This window comes from Maylandia zebra, linkage group LG23 (assembly GCF_041146795.1).
Source record: "Maylandia zebra isolate NMK-2024a linkage group LG23, Mzebra_GT3a, whole genome shotgun sequence".
NCBI classification, from domain to species: Eukaryota; Metazoa; Chordata; class Actinopteri; order Cichliformes; family Cichlidae; genus Maylandia; species Maylandia zebra.
In genome coordinates, this window is record NC_135188.1 from 7787415 (window position 1) to 7803464 (window position 16050).

General features: G+C 40.6%; 1 protein-coding gene across 1 annotated transcript in view; it reads left to right on the plus strand.

Moving 5' to 3' along the window:
* The first annotated feature begins 3974 nt into the window (after window positions 1-3974).
* Window positions 3975-16050, plus strand: part of dab1a (DAB adaptor protein 1a) — a 231229-nt gene continuing 219153 nt past the window's right edge. Inside the window, exon 1 of the mRNA XM_076879912.1 lies at window positions 3975-4346. The gene's annotated coding sequence lies outside the window, so the exon portion shown is untranslated. The remainder of the gene's footprint in view (window positions 4347-16050) is intronic.

Consider the following 16050-nt stretch of genomic DNA (forward strand, 5'->3'; position numbering starts at 1 on the left):
CACTCATTCAGTTTGGAGTGAGGCAGCACAGTCAGGTTTATTGCTGTGACCATAGCAACAGCTGTGAGTAGAGATGGAGATGGAGATGACATTTTTTTGTGGTGATGTACTGAATGTCCTTGTTCAGATGAGAGAGGAGAGTGAGGGTTGAAAGCACAGTCAGACTGATGGAGAGACAGAGAAAGGGTAGAGAGGGCTGGAAGAAATTTTTAGAGAAGACTGAGTGAAGGCTTTATTTCATATCCTTTTAGCTGTTTGTTCTACAAGCCGGCAGAGCTCAGGGATGGACTCTTTATGAGTTTTTTATTTTCTCTCTGCTCCCATGAAAAGTGGCTTTCCCTGCTTATAGTGTTTCCTATGGAGACTCAATCGGATGTGAGCCCAACAACAGATGAGAGGTGCTGTTCACTTGCTCGGAAAGCTTTTAAAAAGTAATTATGTTTAAAAAAAAAACCCAAACAAAATACTAATAAAAATATGTTTTGCATTTTATTTAATTATCATATTCACACTAAAAAGCTGCTTTCATACATTCGCTGCAGTGCTTACCAAATGGGGAATCTCCAGGGCTAAAAAATTAAGCTAATGCTTAAGTGGCAAAAACTGCCGTTCCTCTAGGTGCCAACTGAGGCTGACTCCAAATCTCTATAAACACCCAAATTAAAATGCCCAACTGTACAGCATTAAAAAAAGGTCATTTACAGCCTCATTTGGCCTCTAGGGGGATAGCCATATTGATAGGTGTGCCAATTCAGATACCTAAAGCTGATCAGCTTCTCCCAGATTTCGCCTCCACTATTAACTTATTAAACTGGACCTCTTTGCTGTGTTTATGCTGTTGGTGCCTTTTGGAGCATTTTTATCTGGAATTATCTGGTACACAATATGGCTTAGTGTGAGCGCTACACCGTCCAAGAAGTGCAGCAGTTTTAGTGAGTGAAATATCTAAATCTAGTAATTTATAAGTCTGTCACTCAACACTAATGAGGTCATATTTCTGTTTTTGCATTGCACCTGTATAGTTGATTAAGGCAGCTTGCCTACCAAGTTAGCGTTATTTAGCACTCCATGATGCCAAAAAGTAAAAAGGATTCCAAAACACTAAGGTTGAAGCTTGAAGTTCAAAACCAGTGGCTGACATCTTGATGTCTGTGTCCATCTTTCATTCTGTCTATAGTACCTACGCCACAGAGATGCCTGTGACAGATCAAATGTTCAGTGCAGTGTTATGCTAGATTGCGAAGAATATTGCAACTGATAGTCCGAGTGTTGCATTTACATTAAGAGAGTGGGTGCCGTGTGTCCTGCACAATCTACCCAGGCAGCTACCTTGTTTAAACTGCACATAGTATTCCCAGTGGTGCGAATTTGTCTAAAGCGGACCGACTGTGTGCAACATGTGAGAGCTGTGGAAAATATTCTGACCTAATTCTCCCCAAATCGTCCAAAAATTACGTGTGTGCAACTTGGCTGGGACATGTTAGGAAATGAACAAATGTATAGACGAGCCAGTATTTGTAGCATGGCATGCTTACTTTTTCTGTGATGTCTAGATGTCCGTTTTAAAGAACTGCTGTTTTTAGGCATAAATATTAGCGTTCACTGTGTTGGCTAAAGCGACTATCAATTAGTTTCCAAAATAAATGCTATTTCAGTCAGTAAGAAACAATCATTTAGTTTACTTAAGACTGAAGTCATATACCACAATGTTACCACTTGAGGTTTAAATTAAATTGTAGTCACTGTGTGTCCTCAAAGCCTCAAATAGTGTTTCCTGCCTTGAAATGGTGTTAAATGTATGATGTCATAATTGACATTGTGACTCTAAAAACAAAAGATATTGCAGTATTATTTTGTACTGCACTGCTTAGTGCCTGTCATAACAACAAACAGAATTTTGGTAAATTATTGATTTTCCAACACCTGTCCAAAGTGAGCCTTTCTGATACAGTGACTGCAGTCTCTTTTTCCTGGATTGCTCTTTTTTTCCCCAATGGGCAATGCTCCACTTGACTTCCCCTCCCACTCTTTATGTGTTCATCTCTTTCCACTCCACTATGTGGGTCTCAGTGTGTGTAGTCTGTCTGTGGCTAATCTGTGTGTTAAGGAGGGCTGAATAAGCTTGTCTTTGTCAGGGCATTAGGTTTGGAGAGGATGAATACTTTAAATGATAAATAGTGGGGGTGAAGGTGGTGGTGTGTGGATTTAGATTAATCTGGGGCCACTGTGTCCCTCTTTTATTGCTGTCTTCTTGACTGTATATGGTTTTTTGTGATCTGTATGTTGCTTATTTGTGTTAAAAGGTAAGCAAAAAAAAAGAGTATCTGAGCTGAACAGAACTGTTTTGGGGTTTTTTTTTCATCTCTGTATCTCTGTCTTTGTATAAAAAATATTTGGTAGAAATCAGCTAGGGGTATGGACAAATAGCTGTGATCATACAGTTCTACAAGTATGCCCATAAAAAATGAAAATCTTGTCTCATTTAGATCTGGCTGATCTCTTCTTCCAGGTAGTCTGCTTGGGCAGTACTTTTTTAGCAGCATCTTCTTGACACAACTGTAATGCTGTTAAGACTGTTGCTGATATTGGTGTCAGATCAAACAGAAGATTTTAGTGAAACATCATTCAGAAGCATGCTCATCAATTTTTGACATGCATTGGGTTATGTACCGTGAATTGATGCCCAAAGGGTTTACTGTATTGTTATGAGACATCTGACGGAGCATTTTTAACTCAAAGAGTGGCATTACATGCTTCCATTGGCCGCACCAATTGAATCTTCACTCACCAACTGACCTTCTTGCCAAATTTGGCTCCACTCAACTTTCTACTTTTCCCCAAAGTGAAGTCGATTGGTTGCTGTTTCGACACACTGAAGAAGATCCAGCGCACATTACAAATGCACAAGTGCAAGTTGTAAGAAGAGATTTTCAGAACATGTTTACAAAATAGCAGTTGGAAGGAAACTAACTTGAAGGGGTTACTGGCCAAGTTTAAATGAAATGTCTTTTTATTTCTTTAAAGGCAGACAGAGAACTTCACAATCAATAGACAGCCCACAGTCTGCAGGTTTTTATTCCAACTAAAATTTCACTCACTGACAAGTAATCATTATAGTAGAGAAAAAGAGAACAAAGTAAGAGTGTAAAATCACTTGAAGAGGTGACTAAAACTCCCAAACTTGAACTTAATCTTTATTTTACCTTTAGCAAAAGAGTGAAAATGGTCTTATGGACATGTTCGCATGAGATGATTGCTTGGTAGGTGCATGTTGCTGTTTCAAAAAGAAACAAAATGTATAGTTAAACACATTTGACTGAAGGATTGTAGCAACAGTGAAAGGGAGGGTTTACAAAATGGTCAAGGTGATAAGATTTTTATTGGGGATGAGGAGGAGAAATTAATATATCAGAGGGACAACTCAGGTTGAGTAGTTCAGAGACAAAGTTAGCCAGACATGCGGAAAAGAGGTAAACAATTCAAGGAGAAAATTCATGGATCTAGTAAAGGTGGACACGGAGAGGATTGGTGTGACAGAAGAGGATGCTGGGGATAGGGTACGATGAAGGCAGATCATCGACTGTGATAACTCCTAAAGGGAGGAGCCGAAAGAAGAAAAGAGAGAAACAGGTTTTTGACTTTCTTCTTGGTGCTTTTAAGGTGTCCTTTTCATCCTGTGTTCACTAACACAATCTTGCCTTGAAGATATATTAGTGAGAAGATAAGATTTTACCTACATCTCAGCTGCAGGATTTTCTTGTCTGATTGAAGGGAAATGCCTGAGCTGGGGATGAGAGTGATGTATACTTTAGTTAAATGAAGAAGAAAGTGAGGAAGAGAGGATTCTGCTATTAGGTGGAATGTGGTAACTGTGCAAGAGGAAAGGAGGGGGGCAGCGGCAGAGCAAGAGTGAGCCAGGCGGGAGGGGAGGGTGGGGGGCTAGGTTGCTGACTTGGAGCTCTGCTGCGGTGAGCTTTGAGCTAGCGACTCTCTGAGCTTTCTGGCTGCTCATGTGTCTGTACACTGCTGTGGTGCAGACCGTATCGTAGCCACGCTAGCCTCCCTCCAGCACTTTAACAGCTCAGTCAGTCAGCAGCTCCTGTGTATTTCAGCGGCAGCTAGGCTTTACAATCTTTAAGTGTCTCTGTCTCTAGCTGAGGATTTCCTGTCTGTGGAAGGATTTTCTTCTCTCTCTTTCTGACCAAAGCAGAGAGAGGAGGAGAAGGACAGATAGTAAGAGGAGAGGAAAACAGGAGAAGGAAGAGCGACAGTGGGCCGGGAGTGACCTTCGTGGTGTGGTGGCAAAGCAGAGGAGGAGGAACGGGACTAAGCGGAGGATCCATCAGGTGTGTGTCAGCACTTAAAGGGATGAGTAAGAGAGAGTCTGCTCTGTGTTTGAATTTGTATTCGGAGGCTGTGAGTGACTAAGTAGAGAGGATACCTTATATGAGTTAAATAGACTTTATTTCTTTGCAGCAGCATGTTATTTTCATACTGAAATTCAGTGCAAGTGTTCAAGTTAACTAAGAAGTACAAAGCTCAGGAGAGGAGTTGTAAGAGTAGTAGATAAGCATTAAGAGGGAGATATTCTTCTGTGACATGTTGTAGATGAATACATCCTTACAGAAGTCAGATATAGAGATGCTGATATGAGGAGAGCAGAGGAAATATAAATGGAGAATACTGGAGATGGATGGAACAGGAGAGAGAGGGAGATGTATGTTGTGCCAGCCATTGCTCAGCGAGGATGACAGACGTGTTTGTGTGTGTGTTTTTTCTCACTGGCTTGGACTTGGCTGGCAAGAAAAACGTCTGTATCAGAATATCCATCACTTTGGGCTGGGCGCTGCCTCAAGGTTGCAGGCTAGAGAAGTATGCTCTCACAGATATTTGGGAGCATCTGTGCGTCTTTTAATTAATGTAATTTAGTACTTCTGTACAGTAATATCATAGTATTAGTTATTTTTTGGGGTACTGATATGTAGGAGTGTTCATTATGAAAAGATTAAATGTATTAGAGTATTGTCTCACTACAGGACTTGTTGCCAGATAAAAAGGTACAAAGCTGAAAATATTTTGAGCCGATATCAGATTAGTTGAGCGGAGTGACTGTACCTCAGTCATAAGGTGCAATGCTGCATGATGGATAGCCAAGTGGTGGTGCTTTTTCTCTTTCTGGCTACACCTTCCTTTTATTCATTTTGTCATGTTTGCTCAGCGGCACCTGAGCAGTACAGGATCAGTGCTGCAGAGCCCATGTTGAGAAAACCTCTTCTCCAAGCTCATTTTTAAAAAGTTAAATCACTCATTTTGGACGTTTTTAGCACTAAATTTCTACATTGTACACTCAGCTAGGTGGGGATATCCAAGACAGAATATGCAAGTCATTCGATTGGCTTAGAGCCAGTCGAGTGTATCAGTAATTTCTTTTGTGTCTCTTTTGTGTGTGCATTTGTTTGTTCAACAGCAAAAGCCTGAACTTGAGGCCTAAGGGGACATGTACTGTGGGTGCATGAGGGAGAATGAAAGGCTTGGTCTGCATGCCTTGAGGATGGTCTCATTCAGTATCTGTTATTTCGTTTCCTTTTTCCTTTTTGACAACCCATCATGTCTTTCTTAGGTAACATCTTGACTTTGACCTATTGAGAACTGGCTCAGACGGATCCGTGACTCAGCAGCCGGCACACACTTATCTACTTCCACATATACGTACGCTCTCCTGGGCTTTTGCTAGTCTTGAGGTTATTAAAATTCTGGCTTGCTCCTCTATTTCTATAGCTCAAAATCGGCACAGTGAAAATTGGCGCTGATGTAGAGTGGATATGAGTGGTAATATTACTTTGTGTGAAAAAAAAACAGAGGTCTATTGTGTTGTACTGGCAGCTGTAATATCACATTGTTTGTTGTGCTACATTTTCTGTGTACAAGTGTGTCTGAATGTGCGTACAGGTGCTGTGCAGCTCTCATAACTTTGTACCCTTCGTACAGCAGAACATCATTTGTTAAACCAAGAGAGGAAAAATGTAATTACATTCTCCTTACACTGTCTGCCAACAAAGAGACAGGCTTTTTATATCTTGGATCTTACAAATCTCTTTCAATCATCAAATGGGCCAAATGTACCTAAAACGGTATGCTTTTACTGTATTCATTTGGCATGCAGCATGGCTGTGGGAATGAGAAAGTTATGCGTACACAAATGTGTGTATGTTTGCAGAAGTGTGTTATCCATGTGAAGGCAAAGCTTTTCCTTGATAGGTCCTGACAGAGAATTCCATTTACCACGTAGGCGTTTGCTATATAGACTCTATGGATGAAGTTTGCTTTAAAGAACTGTAAATACATGTGAAGGCGCATAAATAAGCAATATAAATGCACATTTTTTTATGGTATTTATGTGTATATATAGGTGACGGCTCTATGAATGCACATATTTATCAAATGTACTGTGTCCTTTTGTGTCCTTTATGTGTTAAGAACCTTGGTTGTGGTAAATGAGGGAAGGGTGAGATGAAAAAAAGAAAGCTTCTCTTCTTCCATCCCTCTCTCTGGTGCTGCTTTGTGCTATCATGGCTGTAATGAAGGCTCATTTATCTCCATCTCAGCACAGTCTCATCATTCACATAAGGCCTGCAGTAGCCCTGGATTGAGGATGAGTGTGTATTGCTTAAGGGATGGTCCTTTATGCATGTGTTGTCTGAGGATGGATGCTGGACGGGATGCAGAAACTGACCTGTTGATGTACCTGTTGAGTGGAATGAGTGAAATAGGTCAGATTTGATACGAAAGGGCAAACGTTTTCTGTGTTTGGTCAGCATTGTGAGGGCAAACGCTCAGCGTAGAATTGGATCAATGGACAAGGATTACATCCAGAGGTCAGGTTAAGTAAGCGTCCATTTGAGCTGTAGAGCCACCTCCTCATCCTGGAGCTGAGAGGCAACGAATGGAATAGGCAGATTGGGAGACAGACATACAGAGAAACAGTGGGACGTGTGTAGAGAGATAAAGGCTGAGTAATGTCATCATAGGCCCCATGTCCTCCAGGTCTGATTAAGAGCCTCTCTGAGCATTCCCAGACACTGTGCTGTGATAGGCCAAGGTCACTGCGAATCACTGCACAGTGCTGCAGATTGATGCTTAACTCCGTCAGGAAATGGCACAATCTAATTTGGCCAATGGGCTTCCTCCCTACTTCAGATGAAGAGGACGATTCTCCTCACCCTGGGGCCCTTTGAGGAAGTTTGCGTGTGAATGTCTGCTGGCTTGCAGCCTGTGTGGTTGAGTGATTGTACGTGTGTCTGGGTGCATTCATTCATTCTCTGCGCATTCTATTACTTCTCACCATGTGCAGATCTATATGGATGCATTTCGGTTTAAAAGTACTCCTGTCTATGTGTGTTTATGCCTCTCATACAGTATGTGTGCAACACCACACCTGTCAGCATGTGGTTAAGAAAGGCAAGCAAGTGATTGGCAGGCTATGATATTAGTCTGGGAATAATAAGACTGTGATAACTCAGCAGCGTTTCCCTCCAGAGAGTGACTCCCAGGTAATCACATTGACTCAACACAATCACTGTCTTGCATGGCAGTGCCCAGGACAGGACAAAGCTCTTTTTCATTTCCTCTTATGAATGTCATGGGTCCTGGTGTGCGTGAAGTGTGTTGGTGTGTGTATGGGAGTGATGCAGTTTAATAGCTTATGGTTATGAGTTTAGATTTCTTTTGGATGTATTTTGAAAACTGTAATGTCCCAAGGTAGGTGGCAAAGAGTTTACAGATATTGAAGTTGCATTTAAAAAAGCCTTAAAATAATGCTATACAGTGGTCCCTCGTTTATAGCGAGAGTCACGTTTTAAAAATAACCCCCGATAGGTGAAATCCGTGAAGTAGCCAGCTTTATTTTTTACAATTATTATAGATGTTTTAAGGCTGTAAAACCCCTCACTACACACTTTATACACTTTTCTCAGACAGGCATGAACATTTTCACACTTTTCTCTCTTGTTTAAACACCCTCAAAGTTCAAACCTTGGTAGAAAAATAAGTCCAGTATTATACAATGAAACAAAGATCAAACCCTGTTTTCAGGTCCAGAACATGGGAATAGAGCAGCTGAGAGAGTATTCAACATTAATGAATCAATGATATGGAAGTAGAGGAAGCAAAAAGAATGAGTTGAGTAAAGTATGACTTATCTGACTGTTTTGTTTCGCTTAATGCGCCTTATAATCCCAAAAATACAGTAACTTCTGCCTTTCTTTAGCATGTCCAGATGTCCAACTTTTTGAGAGATGGTTAGCATCTTCCTCTGCCCTTTTGGTGCTATCGCAGGTGCCTTTGATGCTGCAAAACGTTTCGTCGAAATTGTTGTGTTCGTTGGGGACAAAACATATAAACATGCAGTACAGCACTTCAGAAGCAGAATTTTGGCAATTGAAGATTTATGTAAATTTGACAAGCAGAACACATTCTGTACTGTACAGGAGACACAGCATGGAGGAGATTGATTGACAGTGGTCTACAGCCAATCATGACGCAGAACACAATGTGCTGTTAAAAGTATTTATTTTTGTGCATAATTGCACAAAGAAAATCTGCGAAACAGCGAGGCTGCAAAAGGTGAACCGCGTTATAGTGAAGGACCACTGTATATAGATGAAGTGTGGTCTCATTTTCCATATTTTGAGAGGTGCTGGTATTGGTACAAAAAAAGAATACTGCAAATTGTCCAGTTCCAGTCTGCGGCTGGTCCATTCTCTAAATGTAATGCAATAATTGTTTAACCTCGAGTGCTTTGTACATTTCTACTTGTGAGAACTGTTTATAAGTTTGAGAACTTTCTGCTCTGGACTCCTTGAGCCAGCATTGACTTTTAGAAAAGTACTATTGGAGCAGAACAAAACCTGTTAATAGAAAACAGAGGGTTGGCTTCCCTCCGAGACTGACGTTTAGAAATAATGTTGGTGCAGCAATAAATATGCACGCTAATTGTTTTTTTTTGTTGTTGTTGTTTTAATTTTCAGACTGATCCAAAGGAGTGTGTAAGTGAAATGCATTGCAGTAGAAACGTAAACATCAATTATGGTGCTGGAATATGTTGTGTTAGTTGCGTCAGTGAACACATATACTGTCTTCTTTCTGGAGAGGAGATGTTTACAGTATTGGCAGAGTATACTTCTCTTTATTATAGGAGAATTTTTCTCTTTACATAATAATTAATATAGGGATATTTTTAGTCATTATTTTCACTGTTAATTAACATTTTGATTATTTGTCTTCTTTTTACACAGGTAATTGTGATACGTTTCATTGAATTGCTCATTTTACCTACTGTCTAAAACAAAGCTTCATTGATAGATTACAAGCAGTAAATGTGTACTGTTAACTATTAACTATAACTCTCTCCCTCTCTTTTGAGTTTACACCATATACAAATGATGAAGGCTGCTCTCTTTTTTTTTTTTGTCTTAATTACTGATATTTTTCACCAGCTAAACAAATATTGATTAATGTACAGGGTGGGCCATTTATATGGATACACCCTGATAAAATGGGAATGGTTGGTGATATTAAAGTCCTGTTTGTGTCACATTAGTATATGTGAGGGGGCAAACTCCTCAAGATGGGTGGTGACCATGGTGGCCAATTAGAAGTCGGCCATCTTGGATACAACTTTTGTTTTTTCAATAGGAAGAGGGCCATGTGACACATCAAACTTATTGGTAATGTCACAAGAAAAACAATGGTGTGCTTGGCTTCAACGTAACTTTATTCTTTCATGAGTTATTTACAAGTTTCTGACCGCTTATAAAATGTGTTCAATGTGCTGCCCATTGTGTTGGATTGTCAATGCCACCCTCTTCTCCCACTCTTCACACACTGATAGCAACACCGCAGGAGAAATGCCAGCATAGGCATCCAGTATCTGTAGTTTCAGGTGCTGCACATCTCCTATCTTCACACCATAGACAATTGCCTTCAGATGACCACAAAGATAAAAGTCTAAGGGGGTCAGATTGGGAGACCTTGGGGGCCATTCAACTGGCCCACGACGACCAATCCACTTTCCAGGAAACTGTTCATCTAGGAATGCTCGGACCTGGCACCCATAATGTGGTGGTGCACCATCTTGCTGGAAAAACTCAGGGAACGTGCCAGCTTCAGTGCATAAAGAGGGAAACACATCATCATGTAGCAATTTCAAATATCCAGTGGCCTTGAGGTTTCCATTAATGAAGAATGGACCCACTATCGTTGTACCCCATATACCACACCAAACCATCACTTTTGTTGTTCCAACAGTCTTGGAGGGATCGATCCAATGTGGGTTAGTGTCAGACCAATAGCGGTGGTTTTGTTTGTTAACTTCATCATTCATATAAAAGTTTGACTCATCACTGAATAAAATCTTCTGCGTGAACTGAGGGTCCTGTTCCAATTTTTGTTTTGCCCATTCTGCAAATTCTGTGCGCCGATCTGGGTCGTCCTCGTTGAGATGCTGCAGTAGTTAGAGTTTGTAAGGGTGCTATTTGTGAGTAGCTAATATCCGCCGAAGGGATGTTCGACTAATGCCACTCTCCAGTGACATGTGGCGAGTGCTACGCTGTGGGCTCTTGCTGAATGAAGCTAGGACAGCCACTGATGTTTCTTCATTAGTGACAGTTTTCTTGCGTCCACATTTTGGCAAATCCAACACTGAACCAGTTTCACGAAACTTAGCAAGCAGTTTGCTAACTGTAGCATGGGAGATGGGTGGTCTCATAGGGTGTCTTGCATTGAAATCTTCTGCAATGACCTGGTTACTGCGTTCACCAGATATCAACACGATTTCGATCCGCTCCTCACGTGTTAACCTCTTCGACATGTCAATCAATGGCTGTGAACAAAGAGAAACTTGTAAATAACTCATGATAGAATAAAGTTACGTTGAAACCAAGCACATCATTGTTTTTCTTGTGACATTACCAATAAGTTTGATGTGTCACATGGCCTTCTTCCTATTGAAAAAAACCAAAGTTGTATCCAAGATGGCCGACTTCTAATTGGCCACCATGGTCACCACCCATTTTGAGGAGTTTGCCCCCTCACATATACTAATGTGCCACAAACAGGACTTTAATATCACCAAACATTCCCATGTTATTTCGGTGTATCCATATAAATGGTCCACCCTGTAGATTCATTTTTTCAGTTAAGTCTATGAAATCGGAATCTGAACCCAAGATGATGCCTGTATGTTGTCAGTCCAAGCAGTGAACAATGATTGGTAAACAAATGGTACTCAATCCAAATATAGATTTCTTTTTTAAGGCACCAAACTCTTCTGGTTTGAGCTGGAACCAGTAAATTTCATCATTATTATATTCCTTGAATCATCAGTTGGTAGATTTTTTTTTTAGTGCAATGCCCACAAGCGCAAAGGTCAAGAGTATGTTGTTTTTACCTGTTTATTGATCAGTGCTTATGCAAGATGATAAGTACGATGAGTGTGCACTTCTGAGTTCCTGTTTAAAAAAAAAAAAAAAAAAAAAAAAATTAAATGGAAGAAAAGTAGTGAGGAAAGGTTGTAAGACAAAGGGTATTCTATCAGGAGGTTTAACACAGGAGATACCTCAGTGGTGAAGAGAGAAAGTGGAGGGCGCAGCGGACCAGGGTAACTATATAGCTGAGCTGGCCGATCGATAATACACTCGCTGATCCATAACATATTAATAGGAGGGAATACATTATTACTGTTAAGAGATGTCAGGTGGACAGGGCAAGCGTGCACACACACCTGAATGCTAGGAAATTTGCAGCTGAGCTTGGGTGAGGGACACAACACCGCATCTGGGCACAAAGCCAAAGAAAAACACTCAATCGTCTCCTCCATTTTTTTTTTTGTCCTCCCCCGATGTACCTTCTCTGCCCATTTCATTCCCAGTCTTAATATCCTGATTGAAGTGGTCACCTTTGCCTGTTGTCGTTAATGAGCAGCAGGTGTCTGAGTGCAGCTCACTCGACCATGGCCCCAGGAACCAACTCAGAGTTGTGCGTCTTCTTTATCAGCCTGGAAAAAGGAAGAGACTGCAGTCCAAAGCAGTTTAATGGGTTTTCATTACTGCTTATAAGGAAGAGTAGAAATATAAGAGAGGAAGGTGCAGGGCAGCATTAGGTGTGTCATTCAAAATGTGACGGTCGGGTGGTTTTCACAGTGTTACTGCATTATCTTACTGTGTTTTCACCTTGTTTATTGAGCATTGTCGCATTAAATCCAGTATATGCTAGAGTTGCAGAGCTTTAGCTACATTTCAGATCCACACGAGAATAGACATCAGCAGTGTGCTTTTGCATGTATGAATGTGTGCGTATGTGTTTGCACAGTTATGTGTAGTCAGACTTGTTCTGTACTTTGCATTTCGTGCTGTCTGCGATGCCATGTCTGACAGCACCGTTCGGGCTGTGTGAGTTGTCCTTTGCAATTCAATGCAATGTAGTGCAGCAGATTGTGTGCTTTGAATACACAACTATAACCACTGGTTTTGACAGTGAAGGTGAAAAGACCAAATAGGTATGTTGGGAGTGATCAGAATGTCTCCAAAATCCTTTCCTTTACGCCCTCTTATTTCTGCCCTAATGCTGAAAATAACACTGCAGTGTCTTACCATTCTCTGATATTTTTGCCAATACTGGAATGAACAGCCCTGTAGGTGTAATAGAGTCACAATTAACTACATATTCCATAAAAACAAAATATTTGTGAGAAATGTAGCTATAGACATGCACATATGTCCCTCTTAAATGATGAAACTCACTTCGCTGGTCACTGCTCTCTCCACATGACTATATGCAAAACAGTATATATGTAGTTACTAGAAACATTACTTAACTTTGTGGCTGTGTGATGAACAGAGCTTTAAATTTTCCATCCAATAACCTTATTTTACATACTTATTCTGAGTCATTATGTTATGTTGCTGAAAATACATTCGAGATTCTGCATATTCATAAGCAGATATCTGTTTACAGACTTTAGGTGCTATTAAATCATTGCCATCTGTAAATCATAAATGTGTCATACTGGGTCAGTAAAACCTACTGTGTTGGGGGTTTAAACATGCTATTTTTATGTTTACAGCTAAAAATAGCACAGGTTCATCACCATCTTTGGTCCCTTTGGGTTTTTCTTTTTCTAGTAAGTGTGCGAGGGTGAGGAGAGAGATGGAAAGTGTATGTTTGTGTCCAGCTTCAACTTTATATATTTATCTCTGAGCCACGGCTTAGCTTTAACTGGTACGGAAGGAAAAAAGATGGTGGACAGTTGGACAGTGAGGTGGATGAGGCAGAGCACATGCACAGGACTGATGCCAAGAGTCTGCCTCAAGGTTCATATCTCTGAAAAGCATAGATGTAGTAGGTCAAAATTCAATACAATAGTGCACGCATTGGAAGAATGATGTGAGTGTGTGTTAGAGGCAAACATAGTTTCACCGCTGATGTGAGAAAAGCAGATTGATGTACGTTCCTTTTCTCTTTTTTGTGTTGGTTCCTGTCTCTCCTCCTCCTCCTTCCCTCCCTCGCTGTCCCTTCCTCTCTTTCTGCGGTGTGAGCGTGGCGAGGCCAGATGAGTTGCTATGTCAGAGGGAATGCAGCAGTGAGGGAGGTGAAGCTTTATTTCTCTCTGAAAGGTGTATTTTTCTCTTGTCAACAGGCATGGCTGCATCCTTGACTCCCCCTCCCAATCTCCATCTTTTCCCTTATATTTCTTTCTTTCTGGCTTCGCTTCTCTCTCCCTCCCTCTCTCTCTCTCTTCCAGCCTCCTATCTGGAGCTGTACAGAGGACAGATTGAGGGTATTATTTTTCTGCGACTGAATTTTTCTGCCATGCAGTGATACTGAAGGTCCCACTCTGCTCCTGTGTCCAAGATAAATCAAAAACATTTTTCTACAGCTGCAATCAATGCCCTAGCCGCTTTTCAACCGCTTTGCCTTTTCCCCATCTCCGATACGTTTGCAGACATGTGCACACTCTTAAGACACACATCCACTCTCTTCTGTGTTTCTTCCTGAGGCGGTGGTTCTCTCTTGAACGCTGACATCAGATAGCCTCCCTGCAGCAGTCCACTCCTCTGGGAGGGATTTGCATCGTATTTGCATCTCATTACAGATTTAATAGAGCAAACTGTGCTCCTTCCTGAGTGAAAATGATGAGAGGGGAAGTAGAAAGGTGAAGATAGCTGGGGAGAGTCAGCCTACTGGTGACTGTCAGTGCCTCCGAGCAGATGTTACTGTATATCCCCTGTCTCACACCCAGCTGATGTAGCTCTGCAATTAACCATATCCTTAAAAAAATAAAGAAAATCGAATTATTTATTCTCTCACAAACACTTTCTCGTAAGCCAAAGACAATCTGGGATCAAAAGCTTTTAATAAAAGTCATTAAAAGTTAAAACCTCTGATGAATTATAATTGAAGCCAATGCAGATGTACTGAAAGCTGCTACTTGAAGCTGTATCCAGAGGTTCCCATGTTGTTCAGCAAATATATTTAGATAGATAGATAGTAGGGTTGCAACAATACTCGTATCGGTATTGAACCGTTCGATACAGTGCTTTCGGTTCGGTACGCATATGTATTGAACAATACAAAATTTTTAATTTATTTTATCAACTTTCTGACGATGCTGTCTGTGTTGAGAGCTCAGTGGATCTGCGTTCGACTACTCCGCCTAGGCTGCACTGTCGAGTGCTCGTTGCAACATAGCAAATGCCTCAACGCGAAATTGAACCTCCCCCACCCTCATTCAGATCTGGCGTTTGGAACTATTTTGGTTTTCATGTGAAGTATGACCCTGATGGTAAGCGCGTCATGGACAAAAGTAAAACAGTATGTTGGATGTGCCACGCAATGCTCAATTACATTGGTGGGAACTAGTGCGTTAGTGCAGTTAGCTTGTTAACGTGCTGACGCCGTCCAGCCCCACGCACGGGGCGATCCGCGGTAACTCGTTAACGGAGATTTGCCACATTATGGCGTTAATGTCATTTTACCCGACTTTACCCGAGTCATTTAGACAGCCGTTAGCACATGATTCTCCTTATGGGAACCTGATATGTTTAATATGCTGCTGAGAATATAGCCCAGAAGAAGCGTATAGTATAGCTTTTATTTTGGAAAGAGCCATTTCTCTGTAATAAACTCTGTTTTCCAAAGATGAGTGATTTCTTGATCAGATAGATTTTTTTAAATTTTTTTTATTATTATGTTGTTTCAGCAACATTACATTTAAAAACTGTACTTTTGAGTTAAAATATATATTTATAATTTTAATAAATGACAAATTAAAAAGGCATGAATATTTTTTTGTATCGAAAAAATATCGAACCGTGTGTACTTTGTGTTTCGTTGTTTTGGTGAATAAAGTTCTAAAATGAATGCATTAATATGAGGACAGTAAAGTGCATGCTTTAAAATTCACAATTCAGAAGCCAATGTGAGGTGTCACAGTGGTTTCATCCCTCTTTAAATATAGGTTTGTACCTGTAATTAACCTATATTTCATGGTACCTGTGAAAATGTGAATATTCTTGGTTGGGAATATGTGTCTATACAACAGTACACCGCAGTAGGTTGTCGGTATCATTATTAAACCACATGTACTTTAAACACTTGATTTTTCACACAAAATAAGAGAAAACTTGTCGTGTAAAGATTCTGCTTGAAGTCCCTGTGCTTGTTTGCTTCATAAAGTTGGAGAAATTGATGAATGAAGCAACATCACCTGGTTGACAGACTGAGACTACTCAAATGACAAGCAATGTGAATAGACAATGAGGCTCGTGCACTGTAAATATTCTGAAGTGAAACGGATGAGGATGGAGTAGAGAGCACGGGGGGATTTATTGGAAAGAGTAAAATTGTTAAACAGCAGACAGTTTGACTAAAGCAGGAAAAGCACAGGTAGAATTATTGAATTACATTGATTGGTGCATTCCTTTTAGCTGAGGTAGTTTCAGGAGTAGATAAAGCCGATAAACTTGTGGGAAATATATCTGCACTTGTGTACAT